Here is a 6,420-nt window from a genome sequence, read left to right on the forward strand (position 1 = left end):
TAACTGATAAATGAGACAGATGATTGATAGAGGAGATAGATGATAGATTAGATGGGTGACAGAGATAGACAAATAGATGGTAAATAGGTGGACAATAGATAGGTAGATAATATAGGAGATAGGTGAGAGGTAGCTGGATGGATGGATAATAAGTGACAGATATAAAAGATAATAGATGAAGCAGACGATAGATCGATAGACTAGATATGTCACAGAGAGGACATGTCTATCATCTATGATGGACAGATGACAGAGAGATGGAAGATAGAGAGAAACAGATGATGGGTAGAAAGATGTTGTACCAGAATAATCTATCAGATACTTAGCCACAGAAGGGAGATAGGTACAGAGATGGCATGGGCTAGCATAGTATTAGTAGCACCAGCAAAGAGGATGGGCAGAGACAGCTGATCCCCTCCCTGTCCTGGTAGGGATAGGCTCTAAACTTGGACTCGGCTGGACCTCCTGACAGGCCCTGGATAGATCCAACCAAGGAAGGCTTAGCTGGTGTGAGATGACACCGTCTTGCCCTTTTCCCCAGCTGTGCTCAGTGCGGGGCTTCCGATCACCTCTGGTCTTACAGATCATCATTCCCATCCCCAATAGCATGTATTGAGCCTTTGCTTTGTGGCAGGCTTAGCTCCAAATGCCTCAGGTGCTTCTTCATTAAACTGTCACAAAAGGCACCCACAATAGTACATCATTCCAGGTTCTTAGGCAGCTAAGTAACAACCCCGTCACCCCACCCCACTGTCCATCTCCTTCCTTACCATACCATCCTTGGAGGTCACCTTGCAGACAGGGGAGGTAAAAAAAAAAAAAAAAAATGGCTCAACCTCCTTCAGACTTTAAGAAAAAAGAACCAACTTTTCTTGCGTAAAGCCACAGAGAACTCAGGGTTAATTTGTTACTGCAGCTTTGCCTGACTAGCGTACCAGTCCTGCGTACGTTTGTGCTGAGAACAGAGTTTACGCTTGCAAAGGATTTGTAATCTTGCCTAATGTGTAGTAAGCACTCCATAAATGCCAGGCGTTGTTCATACCATTCCTGGATGACTGAGAGGGCTTGAAGCTTACCGATGCTGACATTTATTGCTCTAACGTGACTGTTCGCTCAGCTCCTGTCCATAACAGCATAGGGCTCGGGCCAGAATATGATTCATATTCGCAAAGGGTTTCATTTGTTTCTTTAAGATTTATACAATAAGCTCAGATTCTCAAAGCTGGAAAGGACCTAAAGGTCATCTTGCTCCTCCCCTGCGCGGGGCTTACCTCCCCTCTCCTTTATCCTCACTTGAGCATCTCAAGCCTATGAGAGAGCACTTGCTCCTGCAAACTTTTTCCTTATATTTGCCTGGATCTATCCCCACCAGGGAACCCCCTGGCCAGCACCTCTGCCTAGTGTATCCACCCTCAGCCAACCCACTGGCCACAAACCCAGAGTCTCATTCGCTCAATTTGTTCAGCAAACAGACATTCACCTCCTTCCTTGTGCCTGGCCTCGTTGCTAACTGGGACCTCAAGCAAGTTACTTACTCTCTCTGAGCTTCCAATACCCCATCTATAAAATCAGAATAATAGCCCCTAATTCTCATAGTTGTTAGATTGAATAAAGCCACATACACAGAACATATGTCACAGGCAGGGGAGAGGAACCTGCAGCCTTCAGGTCACAGGTGGCCCTGCAGGTCCTTACATGCAGTCTTTTGACTGAATCCAAATTTTACAAAACAAATCCTTTTATTAATAGGAATGTGTCAGAGAGAGATGAAGCTTTTTTTGCCTCCTTTGTTTAGTGCTTATAAGAGAGAAATCTTGAAATCAGAAGGCCACAGTGTCCCCACTCTGCTGGCACATAGTGAGAGCTCGATAAATATTAGTTTTCATTGTGACTGTTGTGGTTGCAGTGTATTGGGAAAAATAGAAATTAAGCCAGTATTTACAAGCTAGACAAGTACTCAAAAGAGAAAGGACAGGGTGCTACAGAAACATTGGATGGATTTCAATTGGATTTATAATTGTTCCATTTGGGTCACGCACAGTGGCTCACACCTGTAATCCTAGCACTTTGGAAGGCCAAGGCAAGAAGATCATTTGAAGCCCGGGGTTTGAGACCAGCCTGAGCAAAGAGCAAGACTCTATTTGTACACAAAATATTAAAATTGACCAGGTGCACACCTGTAGTCCCACTTACTCAGGAGACTGAGGCAGGAGAGTCACTTGAGCCCAGGGGTTCAAGAGTACAGTGACCTGGGATGATCCCATTGCACTCCAGCCTGAGCAACAGAATGAGACCCTGCCTCAAAAATAAAAAAATAAAATGTAAAAAACAAGAAGTGTTCTCTTTCTCAATGGAGTAATAAAGATCAAGGGACCCCCAGAAAAGCCGAGAAATCCAAGCTGGAAAAGCAATAGTAGAGAGGATACTGGGTTCCGAACATGCCATTTGTAGGGGTGGCAGCAGAACTGGGTTGGTGGCATTAGAACCAGGACAATGAAAGGCAGCTCAGAAGCACCATACAGGGTGATCCCAGAGTAGGACACAGTGGTGCCCAGGGCCGCTTTTGTGTGGCTGTCCTAGCAGCCTAAAGGAACTGGGTGGAGGGGGGTAATGGATAGAAGACAGAGGAATCAGGGGTGCCTTGCACTGCCTAGAGCACACAGACAAGGAAGAGAGGTGGAAGCCAGGCTCCCAGCGCTGCTTGCTAATTGGATTCCTGCTTCTAAGCCATTCCCCTCATGCCAATGAAGGATGCAGCTTGAGCTATGGGGTGGGGGCCAGGAGTGACAGCCCAGCCTCCCTGGCCCCATCCCACTTCCAAAGCCTGGTTCCTTGTTGTTGTTCAATGTGGTCTCATTGCCGTTTCCTTCTGAGAAGAGTCCAGGAGGAAGGCTTTTGTTTCACTGATCAGCCTTAGTTGTCACCTACTGTTTCACTGATCAGCCCTCGTTGTCCTGGCTGCAGCTGGGATGTGGCCAAGGACGGCAGGCAACTCTGGAGTGGGTGGCAGCGATTCCTCATCTGAGTCACAGAGGATATTCCCCACCCCCGCTTAATAAAACAGAAAGCATCAGCTCTCCCTGGGAAACGGCAAAGAATTCTGTTAAACTCTGTTTAAAATAGGGTTTATTTGGTTGGGTTTTTTTTTTTTTTTTTTTTCTGTTTGAGCTTTTCGTGATCAGGAGAGAAAGATTCTTTTCCTTTAATGAGATAAGGTGTTAAATGGAAGCTCCCTGCCCCCATCTGAAGAAGGAACCTTTAGTGGGTTAGGAGGGATGCAGAGAAGAGGATGTGATGGGGAGAGTCTACCCTTTTAGGCCACAGGGACTACAGACTGTCTGTGTGTCCCAGTGGGCGGTGGCTCTCCTGCCGTTCAGGCACCTGGCCTGGCCCCCATTACTAGTGAGGTAGCCAGCATGGGGTGCAGGAATAAGTAAAGCCAGAATCTGACTTTGATTCTCAGCTCCATGCTGTGCATTCTATGACCTCCAGCGAGTCTCACCACCTCTCTGAGCCTCAGTTTTCTGGTCTCCAAGGTGAAGCCAATAATAACGACCGGGAGGATTCCAGAGAAGATGGAGTAAGATGAACATGTATAAAAAGCGAGTGCAGTGCAGAGCCCTCTGTAAGCACTCATCTATTAAAATCTCTAGCTGTCATGAACATGAAACCATCTGCAGAAGCCTTGTCCCTTCAAAAGGTGACAAGAGACCCAGGTGGGCGTCACTCTCAGGAGTGTGATGAACTCAGCTCCTGGGATTCTAGAGACCATGTTCTGGGAGAATGACAGAGATTCAGCTTTGTCTCTGTTCACCTTGTTAGTTCCTTAGCGTTAAGCCTCCTCCCTTAAATCACCTTGGTATTCCCTTCATCACAACCATATCAAAGACTGGCAAAGATCCCCAAGTAGGTGGGCTGCAAGGTAGGGGTTCTGGCAGATGCTTTTGCTTCCTGAGGGAGCAGAGGCTGTGAATGGGGCAGGGAGGCTGACCTCCTGTGAATATTCTTGAAGATCTAGTGGAGAAAGCAGGCAGCATCTCAGCTGACGTTTGCAAACCGAGCTAAATTGAGAGGTGTCACCTCCGCTGGCAAGGTCAGAGGACTGTTCCTGCTAACCTGGAAAGGTGGGAATTACAGGCAGCAGACAAAATCACACTGCCACTTGGAAACCTGCCGAATGCTACAAACAGGGTAAAAATAATTGGAAAGGAAGTCAGGTGTGAATCAGGTGCTCTGGCACTGCGTGGAAGTGCAAAACACTGCTGTCTACCCCCTGGACAGGGCTCTGGCTTCCAGTCATCTCTGCCGGCTTTCCTAGTTTCTCATGCCTGTTCCACGCCCTATCTATGCTTTGGTCCTTGGCACCTTGCTTCGCCCCTCTCCCATTGTATTTCATAGAATATTCACCTTTCTGGGGAGTCGTCTCCCCTCACCCAGCCCAACCTCACTAGGCTCAATCTTTCAACCCAGGAAATTGTGGAAAACGTTCGGAAGAATATAACACGATTTGAGATGCACAGAACTGAGGGTAAGGAAGGAAGCAAACATCCTATAAAATACTGACGCCTTGAAGGGTGGGCAGGAACTAGATAGATATGGTGGGAACAGCATTCCAGAAAGATGGGGTAGCATGAGGAAGGCTCTCAACAATTTCTTTTTCTTTTTTTATAACAATTGCTTTATAAAATAATTTGATGCGTACGGGAGATATGAAATGGAAGGTCCTCATTTTGTTGATTTTCAAGATGAGGCTAGGAGCATACAGATAGTAGCATCATAGTAAAAGGTATCCATCAATGAGACATCCAAATAATTACCTAAATTGTCCCAACCCTGACATTTATCACCAACCCTTCCCCTTGGAGGTATGTAAGTAGAAAAATAATAACAAGAAAGTTATTTTGTAATTACCCAGCATGAATTATGACTCTAAGAGGCTATTTCCAGGGGTACTTTAGAGTAATTTAGTTCAGCATTACCGGAGTTTAATTTAGCACAACATCATCAGTGCAGAGAAACTCCGGAACCAGACTCAAAAGAACAGGATTTTTATCCTGTCATTCCCAGCCATCTGACTAAGAATCCTAACCTCATTAAGGCTTGATTGCTCTGTGTTTTGAGAATAATAATTCCTGCTTTGCCAACTTCACAGGAGAGCTGGGAGAGTCAAGGTAATGGGTGTAAAAATGTTCTGCAAACTGTTAATGATTGTTGATGGGAGGAACCGTCCTTCACGTCCTTCACTGAGGTTAAAGGACCCTTTTTGGTTGCAACTGACAAATGGAAACAAAGCTCAAATTGGTTTAAGGAAGAAAAAAAGTACTGGTCACTACAACAAAAACATCTAGATTTAACTGGCCTTAGGTGCAGTTTGATTCAGTGGCTCAAGTGATGCCATCTGTACTCAGAACTCTCTTCATCGCTGACCCTCATCTTCTCCTTTCAGACAACTGTGGTGACTGTCCATTGCTCTAAACCTTTCCCTCCCAGGTTCAAATCCGACAGTGAAAGAGAGAATGCCCCTTTTCTCAGCAATTCAAGGAAATCCTTGAACCTGATTCTCACTGACCCTAATCAAGTTATGTGACCACCCGGCACTGACCACTGCGTCCAGGGAATGAGGAGCCTTGATGAGCCATGTCTGGGTCACATGGCCAACCCTCAAGTAAGAAAAACATGGAACAAAAGCTGGGAAAGGATGGATCTCTGGAGAAACCAACAGAAGAATGAAAGGAAGCTGGAGAGCAAAAGCAAGCAGATGTCCATCCCCATATCCTAAACCCCTTCACAGAAATTGCCCAAGTCAGTCTTCAGTGTCTTGAAAAGGCAGATGTGATAACACATTCAGAATGGCCAGGCTCAGGGACTCCTGCCTGTAATCCTAACATTCTGGGAGGCTGAGGCAGGAGAGTCTTTTGAGGTCAGTTCAAGACCATCCCAAGAAAGAGCAAATGGAAAACTAGCGGGGTGTTGTGGCAGGCACCTGTAATCCCAGCTTGAATCCAGGAGTCTGAGGTTGCTGTGAGCTGTGATGATACCACTGTTCACTGCACTCTAGCCTGGGCAACAAAGTGAGACTCTGCAGGAAAAAAAAAAAAAGCGTCCTTCATAACTCACAGTATTGAGCCTTCTTTTAAGCCCTCAAAGTCCTCCCTCTTCTTGAACATCCCATCTTTCCTTTCGGATCCAGTGGCTTCTTCCTATCCCAAACATGGTGCTACCAGGAAGCTACGGCAGCCTGTGAGGACCTATATTATCAGCTTCATCAAGTTTTCCTACAAGTCTTGGTTCCACCCATTCATCAACAATTCTCTTTTTTGGCCCTGGTTTCTCTACTGCTTCACAACCTTTATTTTTGTTTTTCAGGTATCAGGGCATGTGAAAGACACAATAGACCCCAAACACGGGATGACTGCTTAG

This window comes from Otolemur garnettii, unplaced genomic scaffold (assembly GCF_000181295.1).
Source record: "Otolemur garnettii isolate 467f Iridium unplaced genomic scaffold, OtoGar3 scaffold00209, whole genome shotgun sequence".
NCBI classification, from domain to species: Eukaryota; Metazoa; Chordata; class Mammalia; order Primates; family Galagidae; genus Otolemur; species Otolemur garnettii.